The sequence below is a fragment of the Lepidochelys olivacea genome (assembly GCF_965140295.1).
Source record: "Lepidochelys olivacea isolate rLepOli2 genome assembly, chromosome: 3".
In the NCBI taxonomy this organism is placed as follows: Eukaryota; Metazoa; Chordata; order Testudines; family Cheloniidae; genus Lepidochelys; species Lepidochelys olivacea.
In genome coordinates, this window is record NC_140413.1 from 120,566,571 (window position 1) to 120,583,627 (window position 17,057).

General features: G+C 44.0%; 1 long non-coding RNA gene across 3 annotated transcripts; it reads right to left on the bottom strand.

Annotated features, from left to right (window-relative positions):
• Positions 1-956: 956 nt before the first annotated feature.
• Positions 957-12,920, bottom strand: LOC311518683. Of its 3 annotated transcripts, none has more exons than XR_014711074.1 (3): positions 12,856-12,920; positions 11,272-11,410; positions 957-1,912 (listed from the first exon to the last, which is right to left on the bottom strand). It is a non-coding gene; the product is annotated as an uncharacterized lncRNA (long non-coding RNA). The 3 variants fall into 3 exon arrangements; XR_014711075.1 differs by having other exon boundaries at positions 12,833-12,918; XR_014711076.1 differs by lacking the exon at positions 12,856-12,920 and adding an exon at positions 11,980-12,107.
• Between the last annotated feature and the right edge of the window lie 4,137 nt (positions 12,921-17,057).

Here is a 17,057-nt window from a genome sequence, read left to right on the forward strand (position 1 = left end):
CACTTTATTGGATGCATGCAGTGGAAAATACAGTGTGGGGATTTATATACACAGAGAACATGAAACAATGGGTGTTACCTTACACACTGTAACAAGAGTGATCAGGTATGGTGAGCTATTACCAGCAGGAGAGTGGGGGGGAAAAGCCTTTTGTAGTGATAATCAAGGTGGGCCATTTCCAGCAGTTGACAAGAACGTGTGAGGAACAGTGGCGGGGGTGGGGGTGTGGAAATAAACAAGGGGAAATAGTTTTACTTTGTGTAATGACACATGCACTCCCAGTCTTTATTCAAGCCTAAGTTAATTGTATCCAGTTTGCAAATTCATTCCAATTCAGCAGTCTCTCTTTGGAGTCTGTTTTTGAAGGTTTTTTGTTGAAGAATTGCCACTTTTAGGTTTGTAATCGAGTGACCAGAGAGATTGAAGTGTTCTTCGACTAGTTTTTGAATGTTATAATTCTTGATATCTGATTTGTGTCCATTTATTCTTTAACGTAGAGACTGTCCGGTTTGGCCAATGTACATGGCAGAGGGGCATTGCTGGCACATAATGGCATATATCACATTGGTAGATGTGCAGGTGAACGAGCTTCTGATAGTGTGGCTGATGTGATTAGGCCCTATGATGGTGTCCCTTGAATAGATATGTGGACACAGTTGGCAACGGGCTTTGTTGCAAGGATAGGTTCCTGGGTTAGTGTTTTTGTTGTGTAGTGTGTGGTTGCTGGTGAGTATTTGCTTCAGGTTGGGGGCCTGTCTGTAAGCAAGGACTGACCTGTCTCCCAAGATCTGTGAGAGTGTTGGATCATATTAAAGAAGTTCTGTATTAAAATCACAAATGAGTTTGATTCCCCAGAGTTTAAATTCCAGGGTATTACTAATTAAGAGGTCTCTTGGTTTTTGGTACTGTTTCTCTCCCTCTATATGTGAAACTTGCAAGCTGCTAACTGTGTTAGTACATTCTAAGACAGAGTCTATTCTCAAAGCAATTCACAAGAGAGAGAGACTCAAAGCAATACTCTAACAACAGAAACAGCACCCAGAGACTCCCCACCCTTTTGTTGTATTAACAATTGTGATTAAAATAGAGATAGAGGATGTATGTGGATGGATGCTTGGTGTGGATAATAACTGAATGATCAGGGAGGTGCCAGCCTAAGAATCCAGTGTCCATCGGCTGAAGAAGGCGTCAAGTGGAAATAACCAGAGGACCCCACCCGGAGGGCAGACTGGAATCCACCCAACAGCCTCAAGGATGGGAGAACCAAAGAACAAGATAACATCTTGGAGCCGTCAGGAATGTGCTATCTGCTGATTGATTCAGCAACAGCATGATGAAGCAATTCCCATAGACTGGCATAGGAAGAAATTCCTATAAAAATAGACTCTAAAAAGTGAGAACTTTGGGGGGTCTGATTCTGCAAACCAACTTCCAGGAGCATCAGATGAGCATCTGACAAGGCCCTGCTCTCTCCTCATGTCCAGGCCACCTGGCCAGTGGCTTGGCATGAGCAACTCTAAGGCTGGTAACTATGATAACAACCTTGCAGAACCTGTGTGTGTGGGTGTGTATGTGTGTGGGTGTGTGTTTGTATGAATGAATGTGTGAATAAATATGAGATTGAATGGAATGTTATAGCTATAACTAACTGCTTACTATGATTCTTTCTGTATTCACAATAAATGTGGTATTTTGCCTTTTTCCCTTTAATAAGATCCTGCTGGTTTTTATTTTATTGGTACAACAAGAGTGATGGGTCGTCCTTCAGGATAGGTTGTAGATCCTTGATGATGCGTTGGAGAGGTTTTAGTCGGGGGCTGAAGGTGATGGCTAGTGGTGTTCTGTTATTTTCTTTGTTGGGCCTGTCCTGTAGTAAGTAACTTCTGGGTACGTTGGCCAAACTGGACAGTCTCTATGTAAAAGAATAAATGGACACAAATCAGATGTCAAGAATTGTAATATTCAAAAACCAGTCGGAGAACACTTCAATCTCTTTGTTCACTCGATTACAGACCTAAAAGTGGCAATTCTTCAACAAAAAAACTTCAAAAACAGACTCCAATGAGAGACTACTGAATTGGAATTAATTTGCAAAGTGGATACAATTAACTTAGGCTTGAATAAAGACTGGGAGTGGATGTGTCATGACACAAAGTAAAACTATTTCCCCATGTTTATTTCTCCCCCTCACTCCCCCCACTGTTCCTCACACATTCTTGTCAACTGCTGGAAATGGCCCACCTTGATTATCACTACAAAAGGTTTTTCTCCACCCTCCGCCTCCAGCTCTGCTGCTGGTAATAGCTCACCTTACCTGATCACTCTGGTTACAGTGTGTATGGTAACACCCATTGTTTCATGTTCTCTATGTATATAAATCTCCCCACTGTATTTTCTACTGCATGCATCCGATGAAGTAAGCTGTAGCTCACGAAAGCTTATGCTCAAATAAATTTGTTAGTCTCTAAGGTGCCACAAGTCTCTAAGGTGCCTTTCCTTTTTAAGGAAGGTTATGGAATTCCCATTGTTGTAGGTTTTTAAAAACAGGTTGGACAAACACCTGTCAGGGATGGTCTAGGTTTACTTGGTCCTTCCTCAGTGCAGGGCTGCACTTGATTAGTTTTTGAGGTTCCTTCCAGCCCTACATCTCTATGATTCAATGAGATTTGCTCGGGGATGATTGCTTCTCAAAATCCTCTCTCCAAGTTAAGGGCAATGTCAGCTCCCAGGATCTGTTAGAAAAATGCGTGGAAGGTTTTTTTATAGAAACCCTATGATTTTTTTGCCTTTTCTCTTTTGTTTTTCCAATGAATGTCAGATTAATTTAGGTTTTGTTCCAGGTACCAGCCCACTCCAAATTAAAATTCCACATAAAGGTTCTTGAACGAAGAGCTGCAAAAAAGGCACTTTTGTACTTGTGTGGACAAGCCAGTATAAGTCTGGCTAGCCAGTTCATCAGTGGTACTAACAGATTAATAGGACTGTCTAGGAGGCACCAAGAATTTCAGGTTTCTCTCCGAGTCAAGCTTGTGGTTCCTCTGATCAGAGAAATATTTCACTTCTCTGAAGGTTGCTCATATTGTGTGAAAAATAGATCTATTTGGTGGTGGACTGTGAAGAAATTCAGTTCTCTAAGAGCCTGGACTCTCTTCCCTGCACTGTTTCAATTCCCAGTGAACAAGCACCAGTTCTCCACCAGGGATCTTTTGGCTTCTCCGCTGCATGCAGAACTCCTCAGGTTTTGTCCCTTACTCTGCCAATTGGATGCTGCCTCAGTTTTGAGCTCAAAGACCTGTCTGCACATCTTTTCTTCCTTCCCTGACTGGATGGTTAAAAAAGAAATTGAGTTTAAAAAGAAAAAGTAAATGCTTTCCTTTTGTCCCCGTCATGAACAAGAATTCCATGGATCGCAGATATGTCTATCTTCATGGAGAGAAGAATTCAGGTTCCTAGCCTCCTGTCTTGAGATCCATTTCTTCACTTGAATCTTCAAGCTAGCCCTGATAACCTGACATGTAAAATTTATTCCCGCAATGCATGAATATTTTGGATAATTAGTAAGAGGCTCTTAAAATCCAGAAGTTCTTCCACATCTCTTTCCTTTGATACAGTCTGGAAGAAATTCTACCATGCATGCATGTAGGGAGAGTTCATTTAAATCTGCCAAGTGCTGTTTCACTAAAATCCAGGATTGTTTTCCAACAAGGGTTTTGATCACCCTCTGTTTAAATGATTCTGGACAGCCTCTCATTAAGCCCCTCTGTACGTCGAGGCTGAATTTAGTTGTAAATTCTTTGTAATTTTCCTTTTGAGTCTTTGAAGAACTTCTGCAGTTCCTGGCTTTTTGTGATGTTTAACTGTACAAACTTGTATTGCATTAACTTGCTGCTTACATTTAATATAGGCAAAGAAATTCAGAGGGGCAAAAAGGGAAAGACACAACAATTTGGTTTTCAGCTTTTACAAGCATTGAGTTTTTACGGACTTTGCCCCAAAATCTTTGCTGAGCAAACACATTTCTTGATCTGGATCTTTAAAGCTGGAAGTCCTCCTAACCCTGCAAACATCAGTTCAGCGCTCCTCTCACAATCTGGCCAGGTTTATCTGAATCTATGCAACATTAATAAACTACTTAAACCTCAATAAAGGCAAAAGCTACAGCTCAGTGCTTGGCCCAACCCAGTTGCATGGAGGAGATGAGGAATCCCTTCCTGGCCCTGTCAGAGCCACTCTGTAAAGCCCACTTTAAAGGCTGAAGCAGGCTTTCCTGGCTCCCCCCTGCTGGGGGCAGGGAGATGGAAGGATCCATTTAGCACAGGATTAGATCATGCCCCATCTCCTAAGCACTGTTACGCAGGGAGCTGATGTGGAGCAGGTCTGCACTCATTGTGGGTGTACTCTCTGCATTCATTTCCAACCCCACCCTGTGAAGCAGAGCAATGCTAGTTCCACTGTCTGGAGGACCTATAGGTCTGGAATTGGCCTTAAATCTTCAGGGTGATTTAAATCGCTATAAAACCTTATGCCTAGTCTGCATTAGAAAAGGCTATAGTTTTGTTAGCCAATGCTGTAGACCAGTGCTTCTCAAGCTATCTGTTGTGGGGGACCAGCAATTTTTTTTTTCCAATGTGCACACAGACCGGCAGCCGATGGCTCGCAGACCCGCACCAGTCCGCCGACCACCACTTTGAGTAATGCTGCTGTAGAAGGCTCATTAACCTCGATATGTGGCCCAGCCACCACTAGATGGGAACAAAGTGCCATCCTTAGTGGGTATGAGCTATGCTACCTGTGTGACACAGCTACAATTTTGAGAGCAGTATCTGTTAGTAGTTTATAGTTTGCACATTTAAACTTGCACCTGAGACAGTCAAGAGTCTCTCACCTCCCAAGTTGCAAGTGTATCTGTTTATTGTACACCTGATATAGAGCATATGGAGCTAGGGAAGCTAATAGGAAACCTCAAGACAACTCAAAAATTCTGCACTTTCATTGGTCAATTGTGCTTCTTCAAATACAATATAAGCAAAACCCCATCTATTTAGAAAGTGCCCTGGGCCCAAATTTTAACGAATATTTAGGTGTTGCTCTGCAAAGCCTTACAAGGCCTAAGTGATTTAATTGTTTGAGTCTTGTTTTCATAAGGGACTAAGTCAATTTTGAAAATGGGACTTAGTCATCGAAATCACTTAGGCCTTGCAGTGATAAGCAAAGTAACACCAAATACCTCTAAAAATTTGGGCCTTTGTCCATTAGAGAAATACCGGTTACAGGTACAGTAAGGGGGTGTTGGGGGGAAGCGGCTAATCAATTGCAAGGAGAGATTTTAGGATTAAAAAACCTAACGTCTGTACTAAAAAACTCATAGGGCAGGTGTACACTACAGAATTACTTGGGTAACCCTACGTCACTCAGGGGTGTGAAAAATCCACACTCCTGAGCAATGTAGTTATACATAGCTACCACCTCTCAAGGGGGTGGATTAACTACATCGACAGAGAACTCTCATTAAAGTGCTACAGCTGCATCGGTCAGCTGTCCCATTACAGTTTAAAGTGTGGACCTGCCCACAGAAATAGCAGTCTTTTAAGTCTCTGGATCATAGGAACACTAGTGCCATACCATAACTGTTCACCATGATCCATACAGCTAGCTGTAATCGGATTTCTGCAACGGAGAAGGTATATATTATCTTATTATAGGAAAAGATATGAACCACATTGGTACTTAGCGTGATTAATGCAGAACTGAAATTCCCAAATGCTGTATTCAAAAGCATATACACTAAATGAGACTGGTGAAAACATTTCAAGGCTACTCAGCTGAAGGCTTTGTTTTTTCTCCTGTGGTGTTATCATCCATTAGCCTATCATCAACACAGCAGTATGCATTTGCTGCCAAGAAAAAAGCTGAATGCACACATAGGATAGCCTGCTTTTGTTATAGAAAGCTAATTAGAAGAGGATTGTTTGATTTCAAATATAGCAGATTGACCCCTTTTGTGTATGGTTGTTAGTACATTTTGCTCCTTTGTATCATTTGAAGAGGACATGAGGTACACATTTCAATCATATATCAACAGCTTTGTGATAGAGGTTGCCAGAAATTCCTCTTTATCCAAAATCGTTTTGTGCTTTGAGTAAGGACCTCAGCATAGAATTTTAAAAGTGACTTAACAAATCCAGAGTAGGGATGTGTTTGATCTCATATTGGCATTTGGCTTGTACACAAATCTTTTCATTTGATATGCACAATCTGGCTGATTGTGATCCTAATATGAATAAGAAATAGACCCATCCATGATCATAGACTATTAGCAGAGACAGGTTTCAGAGTAGCAGCCGTGTTAGTCTGTATTCGCAAAAAGAAAAGGAGTACTAGTGGTTAGTCTCTAAGGTGCCACTAGTACTCTTTTTCTATTAGCAGAGAGGTAACCTATACTACCCTTCAACTAGCATACCAAATTTACTCAAAAAGAAAAGGAGTACTTGTGGCACCTTAGAGACTAACGAATTTATTTGAGCATGAGCTTTCGTGAGCTACAGTGCCTTGCTGAACATGAGTAATTTGACAAGCAGGAAACATTAGTTATATATCTTCATCATGTTGGTAAGAGTGTCCAAGGAGATTTTGTGCCTGGGCTGGTAAATTTAAATACATGTTTTGCAGAGCTTAATTATATACAAATATTAAACACACTGACAAATCCACCACACTTACTTTGTTCAAAACTTTTAAAAAAATGAACATGGAAAATGTACAAAAGTAGCAACATGAAAGCGTCTTACTCAAAGCACATTCCTGTTGAACTCTGTATGTGGAGTTGTTAGTCTCCTTAATCCCTTACCTGCCCTGGTCCCATGCTGAATTCCCTCGGTCACTTGTTGTGTATTCCTTTATCATACAGCAGGGGTTCCCAACCTTCTTTAGCTGGAGCTGGGCTGGTGATGGGTGCCCTTACATATGTCTTCCTGTTATGTCCTGGCACAGATGCCATAGTCTCTCCTTTTTACTCTCCATATTTTCACTTCCCCTTTCCTGTCCTCAATTTAACTTGTCATCTTTTTGCTTTCTTATTCTTTTTTGCTCATTTACTTTTTATGTAGACTTTTCTCCTCCCCTCTGTTCCCCGCCTTCCACTCCAGTAGTTCTGATCTTCCTCCCCATTTCTCCACTTACCCAGAATACTACATACAGGTAGGGAGCATTCAGTGATGTGCTATCAACATTTCAACCAGGGGCTCCTCCAAAAGTGTTCTGCCTCTTCTGGCAATACTTGAGACATTTTCTGGTTCTAGGGTTCTTCCCTCAAATAAACGATTAATTCCATACTCTTCAGAAATACCCATGAATTCCATACTCTTCCTCCACCAAAAATTCATCACTTCTATCTTCTTCCTCACAGCTCCACTAATCCCCCCCACCCCCTCATACTTTGATCCACTGTGTTTCCTTCTCCAGCACATCATAGAGGTCCCTATATCTATAAAGGTCCCTATATCATAGGGGTCCCTATATCCTTACAGAAACAGTAGTAGCAACTGTGAGTCCTTTGGCATCCATGGACAGAAGTGGTAACAGGCAGGTGGCCTGTGGGCCAGTGATGTGATGTCAGTTAGGGGCTCCCACAAAACATTTTCCCTTTGCTTGTGAAAAATCCTTGCTTGCATATCAAGGTTTTGTGCACTTTCAAGAGAAGAGGGGTGATTAGTTCAGGGACCTATTCATGGATTTTCCCATCTAAAGAAAAACATTCTCTTATAATCTAGGAAAGAGGCAGCATCAGTGGGCAAACAAATGTGTATTTAATTGCATTTGGGGGAAATGTCTATAGTTTGTTCCTGAAAACTATATTGATACTAAAGAGCAGTGTACAGCCCATGTTATTGAATGTGTGTATGTATGTATATTGAAAGGTGTTTGCCAGTGCTAATCTCCCCCAGGAGTTTGTTTAAAACACATGCTATCTGAGTGATGCAACCTAATGAATTCCAATGTCAAGAAAAGGTGCTCTTTGGATTAATTGTTAAGCACCATTGGGATAAAAATGACTTTTGTTAAGGATGGTTTAGCAATATTCAGAGGAGGAGGATTACCCCAACTCTCCTTATAATTTGGTGGCAGAGTGTTACAAAGGGCCTCTGCAAGACCTTTTCAGCTATCACTATGCTGCTTCTCGCACTGCCAACTACTGTTACAAGTTTGAATAGTTGCGGCAGCCCACATATCCTTTTTGCTCACTGAAAACATTTGTACAGATTTTTTTTTCTGAGTGCTGAGTTCTAAAGGCCTTTATGTTTGAAGAGCTAGGGGGAAACTGACAATTTGCCCTGATACATCATATTAAAGAATTGTCATTAGACTTTTGATATCTCAAAATTAGGCAGGATTGTGTATTAATTAAAGTTTCCACTAATTACATGCTAAAATGCAGTAGATCAAGAAGACATCAGTTAGATTTTCTCCTCACAGGATAAATTAGAGAAAATGTTGGAAGCAACGTCTACCTGAAGTAACAGAACTGCTAGGCAAACTGAAATAATTCCGCTTCACATTCCCTGTGGGCAAGGCAAATTTCTACATACAAATGCATTCGGTTTCTTCCTTTCTTTCATCGTGGTGATAGAGTTCTGCTGATCTATGTGTTTTGAATATTAAGTTCTTGCACTGGTTCTCATGCAGTTATTCAATATGACAAAAAGGTTTTACACACTGCAGTTTGATGGAAAACAGTTCCTAAGGGGAAACGTGGTCTTGGATAGTCCTTAAAATAAGACAGAGGTGAGCACATTTAAAATATTTGTAAAGGCCTCTTAGGTTTTGTAAAAGCTATGTTGATTGCTAGCCAGTTTGTCCCACCCTATGAATGAAGATATACTGTACAGTATTGTATATATTATTACATATAACACACTTTATTAAAGCATGCTGAAGGTGTTATTGACTCCCATGTGTTTAGATCCACAGCATATAGATCTGTCATGTGAGCTAACAGCATAATTGATAGTACAAGTAGGTTGTCATCCTCTGTTTGACCCAGCAGCTGACTGCAGAGGAATGGTGAGTGAGAGGATGCATTTGATTTTTCTCTAGACTATTCAGCTGTCAATACATGTGTCAAGCTTTCCTGAAGTGGCTCAAGGGCATGAGTACCAACCTCCGTACAGACTGTTAATAACCAGGGCACAAGCCCCAAATTGACTGTGAGTTCTATACTTAGATTACACCAACCAATATCAAATGTAAACTCCTCTGGCACTATAACAGCCTAACCCTGGAGTCAGAAACAGTCCCCTGGATACTCCCATCTATCCTGTCAGCCAGGGAAGCTTGCCTTTGTGATAGATGGTCCCTTTCACCAAAAATCACAATAATATTCAGGTTACTCCCAGGCCCAAAGGACCAATCATTTATCCCAGGTCAATTGCACCCTACATGCCACACCAAAGACAATGCTTGTAGCTAATCCTATAATAAACTATCTAAAGATTTATTAAAAAGAAAATGAGTTATTTAGAAAGGTTAAAGCCGGTGAACATATATACACACAGATGAGTTACAATCTAAAGCTTCAAAAGGTAATAGAAGTCTCTATAATAAGCAAGCTCTATATGTTCTTTAGGGTTAAACCAGGCTATGCACTGGGGATTACTTTCTTATGCCTAGAAAACCTTGCCCCTTGGAGTCCAAGCAGTACAGAGATACAGTTCCTCCTTGTTAGGAGGTTAATTCCCTTCCCCCTTCTGCACTGAGCTTCAAACACAGCTGATGGGAGGAATTCACTTGCATGACTCATCTTCATGGGATAGGGAGAGTAAATAACTAAGGGCATGTCTAGACTACAAACTTGCCGACTCAAGTTACATTGGCATACAGCCGCTGCAGTTGGTTCATCACTTGTGCACATTCATACTTGGCTCCCTGTGTCTGATGTGTGCATACTCACCAAGAGTTCTTATATTGCCACAGAGTGCAGTGCACTATGGATCCCACTCTGCAGTTCACCACAGTCCAGGGCACTGTCTTTTGGGAAGTTTTGGCAATGCAGGATGGGACCAAAACAACTCATGCAGATGTGACTAGGAGCATGGGGTCAACTTCCCAGTTTGCCACTATCTCCATCCCATAATGTAATCTGTATCCCATAATTTTCACACTTTTTTTTTCCAAAATCCCACGTGGCCCTCCTTGCTGTTCGCCATCTCTGACAGAAATATAGAGCCTGCACAACTCTGCACTATTGTCATGTGCCACTATCTCCATCCCATAATGTAATCTGTATCCCATAATTTTCACACTTTTTTTTCCAAAATCCCACGTGGCCCTCCTTGCTGTTCGCCATCTCTGACAGAAATATAGAGCCTGCACAACTCTGCACTATTGTCATGTGCCTTGCAAGCACTGGATGCACAATCCTCCAGTATTTGTGGAGCTGCAAAAAGACCCAGATGAGTGGGGAACAGGACAATTCCTGGGAGGACAGATTGCTGTGGGACATAGTGAGAACCAATTCAAGGTTGTTGGGGTGTTCATGGAGCTGCTGCAGATGGCGGAGTGTCTCTTCTGGGCCCGAGAAACAAGCACTGACTAGGGGGAATCTCATCGTAATGCAGGTTTGGGATGATGAGCAGTGGCTGCAGAACTTTTGGATGTGCAAGGCCACATTCCTGGATCTGTGTGCCGAGCTCGCCCCACGAACCCCCTAGGCAGGAACACAAAAATGAGAGCTGCACTGACAGTGGAGAAGTGAGTGGTAATCACACTGTGGAAACTTGCAACGCCAGATTGCTACCGGTCAGTCGGGAATCAACTTGAGTCAGGAAATCCACCACAGGGGCCATTGTGATGCAAGTGTGCAGGGCCATTAGTCACCTCCTGCTACACAGGGCTGTGACTCTCAGCAATATGCAGGACATAGTGGATGGATTTGCAGCAAGGGGTTCCTGAACTGCAGTGGACCAATAGAGAGCACGCATATCCCTATTTTGGTACCAGACCACCTTGACGCTACTCTTCTGTGGTTATGCACGCACCAGTGGGTCACCAGGGACATTTCACCAATATCAGTATTGGCTGGTCAGGGAAGGTGCATGACACTTGCCTTTTTAAGAACATAGGACTGTTCAGAAATCTACAAGGAGGGATATTCTTTCCTGACCAGCGGATTACCATTGGGAATGTTGAAATGCATAGCGGATCTGGAAGCCCCAGCCTACCCCTGGCTCCCCGGCTCATGAAGCTATACACCGTACCAAGGAATGATTCACCCACCGGCTCAGCAGGTGCAGAATGACAGTTGAATGTGGTGTTGGTCTTTTGAAGGATCGCTGGCACTGTTTACTCACAAGATTGGACTTCAGAGAGAAAAATATCCCCATGGTTATAGCTGCTGCTGTGTCCTGCATAATATCTATGAAGAAAAGGGGGGAAAGTTTCCATCAGGGTGCAGGACAGAGGTGGAACGGATGCAGGGGTATAAGTAACTTGAAGTTCTTGCCGGTACAGTCGTATTGCAACCCCCCTTCCCATCTCCACTCCTACACACTTAACTTCATGGATCCCTTTGCATGACTATGATACAGTAGCTGTCTACTAGCTTATTCTAAAGTATTGGTAGTAGCTTTAAAGGTACATCTACACAGCCATGTTAAACCACTGCTGCGGCGCTGCTTTAACATGGCTGTGTAGTCACAGTTCCCGTGCTGGGGCAGAGCTTTCCCAGTGCTGTAATAAAACCAGCTCCGCCAGGGAAATAGCTCCCAGCGCGGGTGCACTGTCTACACTGCCACTTTGCAGCTCTGGAGTGTGAAAAAACACACCCCTCCCCCCCAGGCGATGCAAGTTTCAGCGCTATTCCCCTCGCGGAGATGGTTTTATTACAGCGCTGGGAGAGCTTTCTCCGAGCGCGGGAGCCGCGACTACAAAGCCACGTTAAAGCAGTGCCACGGCAGTGCTTTAACCTCAGCTATGTGGACGTACCCTTTTGTGGATGACTTTCAGCTTCTCCATTTGTTGCTGTTCTTTTTGACTGGCAATCCCCCATTTCCTCACTTTTACGTTTAAACATCCCCGTTAGTGTGTGAGATGGGCAGAGGCCTGTCACAGACCAGCAAACAGCAGCAAGCCCCCTCCCACCTCCCCCCCGCCCCCCAGTGAGAAAGAGGCGTAAGATGGAGAAATTTCACCCAGGGTGCCAGCTGCTTCGGAACGCAGCTCGCGCGCTGCTAAGCCCCACACCTTGTCCTCTCCCCACCCCCACTGCTAGCTCCTGCCTCTGGCACCCCACAGCTGCCTGCAACAGGGACTGCGGCAGAGACTCCCCCAAAGAGCCTGGGCACAGGAGAAGGAAGGAGGGTCCCTGGCAGGGGTGAAAGTAACTGAGGCCACTTACTGGTATGGGGCGGGGCGGCTCTGGCCCCGGGAAGGGGCGGGGCCGTGGGTGGAAGGGGCGGGGCTGGGGGGGTCAGCATCCCACAGCCAGCCCTTCCAGTCTGGCTGGCCCGCACCGTTCAGGGCTCTTGTGTTGATTTAAAGGGCCCAGGGCTCCGGATGCTGTTGCTGCCGTAGCGGCAGCGACATCTGGAGCCCCAGACCCTTTTAAATCACTGGCCCCAGGGCAGCTGCTCCCTTTGCCCCCCCTCCATCGGCAGCTGGGGGGCCAAAAGGGGCAGGAACGTTAAAGCGCTGCAGGGTCCTTTGCTGCCGCTGCTCTTTAACATTGCTGCCCCTTTCCCCCCGTCGGTGGCCCGGCCGGTACGGACCCTACCAGCACGGTCACCGACAGGGCAGGCAAAAGGGGCAGGGACATTAAAGCGCTGCCACGGGTTCTTACCGGTATGCAGTACCAGCCCTTACCGGCTCCCTTTCACCCCTGGTCCCTGGCTCTGGTTCTCCCTGATTGCAGCCAAGTGAGCTCTGCCTCCCGCAGCTGGCTGAATAATGGATGAACCCAAGGTCTGGAAGCAGAGCGCAAAGCCACCCCTCCATCCTGCAACGTGCACACAACACTCACTCCCCAAGCTGCCTCGTCCCCCAAGGGTCCGCGCGTGTGGATCTGCATGCTGGAGAGCAGGTGGCCCGCAGGAGAACCAGCCCAAGAGCGAACCAGGTGGGGAGCAAGGGGTTTTCTGCACAATCACACTCCTGGGTCCTGCTCACATTGTGCTCCTTAGACCCCCCATCAGCCTGCCGCCTTTCAGCTCCACTAATCTCCAAGGTCAACTCTGATTCCCCTCCAAATACGCTTAGGGGTGGTTGGTTTGCTTGCAGAGAGGGGTGTTTGTTGCAATCCATTTTGCCTTCATGGATTACACAACACTGGTCCCCTTCCAGCAACATCTCTGCTCCGGTGAGTCATTCCTTCTCAGTGAAGGCTGAATTATGTAGTGTGTGATTCTGCAATCATCTACATTTAATTACATTGTTTCAACTGCGGGGACAGTCACACCGGGTGTGTTCTACTGTAAATTGCATGCCTGACACAACAGACTTGACCAATAAGAAGCCAGCGGTTACCACGATGGCACTCAAAAGCTAACGTTCGGAATCACGTGAACATCTTCCACCTGACAAGAAGTAAAAACTGAAAACTGAAGGGGAGCATTTTGTTTCTAGAGAATGTAAAATATATGTAATTCAAGCGATAAATCTGATTTTTTGTTATTACTACAACCTACTACAACCTAGCCTATTTTACCCATTTGTACTGAATGCTTTGGCCACTTTCTTACGGGTAAGCCATACCGGCTTACTTTCATCTCTGAGAGGATGTCTGCTGAATTTGAGCAGATAGATATGAGGGCTATTAGAAGAGCTCAGGGTGGAAACATACAGCTCAGGGATGCTGTGAAAGACCATTTTACCAGTGAGTCAGAGTAGTGTGTGTTGTTGTAGTGTGTTCTACCTGGTCCTGCTCTTTTGGGGCCTGGTAGGAATCGGTGATGATTGATGTACATGTAGGAATATAACATCACCAATGCACCTATTAATTTTGTTTGTGAATGATCCTCTGAGTAGTTTAACACTGTGCAATAATAGGTAATTGGTTGCTTTCAGAACTGCTGATCACTCAGCAGCATATGTTGTGAACTAATAAAGATGAATTATGTTCCAAATACAGTTATTGATTTTATTGCTGAATAAATTTCAAAACAAAGGGCAATTTTAAAATAAATACATTTGCAAAACACGTTGTGGTTATAATATAGTTGTGCTTTCACCTTTCATCTCCATTAACAGATTGTGTATATCCTTGTTGTGTTGCCTTAGGGGCAGAGATGAAGGCATATTTTGTCAGCTGAGCTCAGTCAATGACCTTGACATCAGAGCCAGAGCTAGGCTGTGAGTTTGCATTATCACTCTTTAGATGGATTCTTTTTAGGAATGTGAAAGGACATCCACATTAGTGAGAAGGAGAGGAGAAAGATCATTCCAAATGAATGAAGTCTTTTATCTAATGCAAATCCTGAGTGTAGCCTCTTCTGCAAGCTACTAGTCAAATATTTCAATGCAAGTATTAATTACATATTGAGATTAGCTATTTAAGAAGCTTTTCTTTTAAATTTTAGAGCCTCAGCTTTCGCTCCCTTTTAGTATTTGTGACACACAGTTTATAGGGTTAATTTAACAGTCTTTACATGGGATAAGGGACAACTTAACTGTATTGTCCATAGGGGTGAAATTCACCCCCATGCAGAGGCCGAGTCCAAGGCCCATGCACCACTGAAAACAGGACTAAAGTAATGCACAGGCTTTGTGCTGGCCCTTTGCATAGGCATGAATTTCATCCTGGGGGCCCAGACCTGCAAGGTGCTGACCAGCTCCTGTGAGGTGCTGAACATCCTGAGCTCTCACTGATTTCAATCTGAATTGAAGGCACTCTGCGCCTTGCAAGAAGCCCATTGCAGAACTGGGACCTAAAAAGGACATGCATTTGAGTTATGTTTCATTTATTGCTAGCTACATTTATCAATATCAAGCAGGCTTCTGTGTTCATTCTGGTGCATACTGTGAAACAAAGGAGCGTGCTATTGTTTTTTAAAGTTTACTGTACTGTTGGATAGGTTTATAAATATAACCTTCATTAACACAATTTTTAATCAAGATAAAATGAGAGAATTATTCAGTCCATTAACATATAAGAGGAAAATGCTGAACAGGAGAATGGGGAAGGTAAATAATGAAAGCAAACTCAACCAATCTAAATGTAAAGGGTCCAGGAGATGGTGGGGTGGTGGTGGTGGCAAGGAAATAGGAAATATGGCTGTGCTTTTATACAAAGGCAGTGTTACCAGCTCTCATGATTTTATTGCTCTTCCAGTGACATTTGGTGTTTTTCGTCAAGCCCTAGCTCCTAGAGTCAAGTGACTTTGTTGAATTTTTGCTTTCATTAAAAAAAAAGGTAAGCTGCTAGTCTTTGTACTTGTGGAGACAAGCTTGAGTGCACTCTAAAGGCCCAGAAACCGGAAGGTAAATAAAAAGAACCACCCCACATACATTTAAAAAAAACACTCATAATTTTTGGACCCATTTCATGATTTTTTAATCTTCAGGGTTGGCAATACTGAAATAATGACCCCTATGTTCCCTTTCTGTATTGAAATTTGTGGAAGGAGGACCCACTGGCTAATTCCTAGTCAGTTCCCCTGCCCCCAAGTTCAACAGCCAGCTAGTAGAGGGCTCCAGAATCCCTCCAGCACAGGGAAGGGAAGTGATATCCAGAGGGCAGAGGGGACCAACCTGTCTCTAGAATGAGCTGGAGGCTGCATGACAGAGGGAGGAACAGGTTGGAGGGAGCAGGCTGGGAGCTGGCTGTGGAGAGAAGGCTGGGCAGCTTGGGAGCTGGGCCAAAAGGTTGAGGGCTGGGCTGGGGAGTAGCCAGTTTGCTGTCAGGAGGCCAGTGGTAGCCACAGCTCATGGACACTTGGGAATGGTCTGAGAAGAGGACAGCCATGTGAATGGGCCTGAACAAGATTACAGCTAACAGAAAAGAGGACTGAGCTCAGGCCGGGGGATCTGCAGGCCAGTGTGTGATTGCCTCTCGGAGAGGAGTGGCCTGGAAGCTGTATCCCCTGCCACCAGGTCTGAAGAGCCCAGCCCAGCCTCTGTACCCTGGTACTAGATTCCCTTAGAGGCTGATTTAGGAACTGTTGTTTTGTTCGTTAAATGAACTGCAGCTTGGGTACCTGCATTGTTTATTTCTGGAAGCCCTAATAAGGTAGCCTTTGTTAATTCATTGAGATCTGTGAATGTCTAGGGGACCCACCAAGGGCTAGAGCCAATACAGCCCAGTGCTTGGAGCACCTATAGCACTTGACTCTGAGTTTGTGGTACACCCAGCATGCTACCGGACCTCAGTAAGGACTGGGGTACTCTCATATGCAAAATGACACCCTGCAGTGAGGTTGCTTACATGAACAAGTCAAAAAGCCTATGACTTCTCCTAACTTCACCATCCACAGCATCATCATTTGGAAAGGTGAGGACCCAGCAGCAGTACTAAAGGGACAGTGACCTCAAAATTATGAGGTGGCCAGAAATCCATGAGAAAATACATCAGGGAGTGACCTCCAGATCTGAGGTCAAATGTGTAGTCCCACTTCTGTACATTTGTCTTGGTAGCTATGCTACCACTGGCTGCCTTGAAGAATGCATGCATGTGACCTCTCCAATGGATGTGTGTGTGTGTGTCTGTGAGACAAAGAATTTAGCAAGAGTTAATGTTGTTCTGTATAGAGTCATATTACTTTTTCATGTAACCAGGCACTCTACCCCCTACTGGAAATGAGTGGATCAGGATTAGGGGGCTGGGTTGGGAGGTGAGCCATAAGAAGCAATTTTTCTTAAAGTGCCATCCTACTCTGGAAAGGAACTGTAAAAATGGTGCCTCTTAATCAACAGATCTGTTCTGGGTATTCAGAGTCCTGTGTTCTGACTTTAATGATGAAAGCAAGTTTTTACAGCTTTTTTGCTTCTCTTAACCCTGCAGAACCACTTCAACTAAGAAATGAGCAGGCTGAATTTTGTTCCTTATTGTGCATTACAAGAATTTTGTGCTA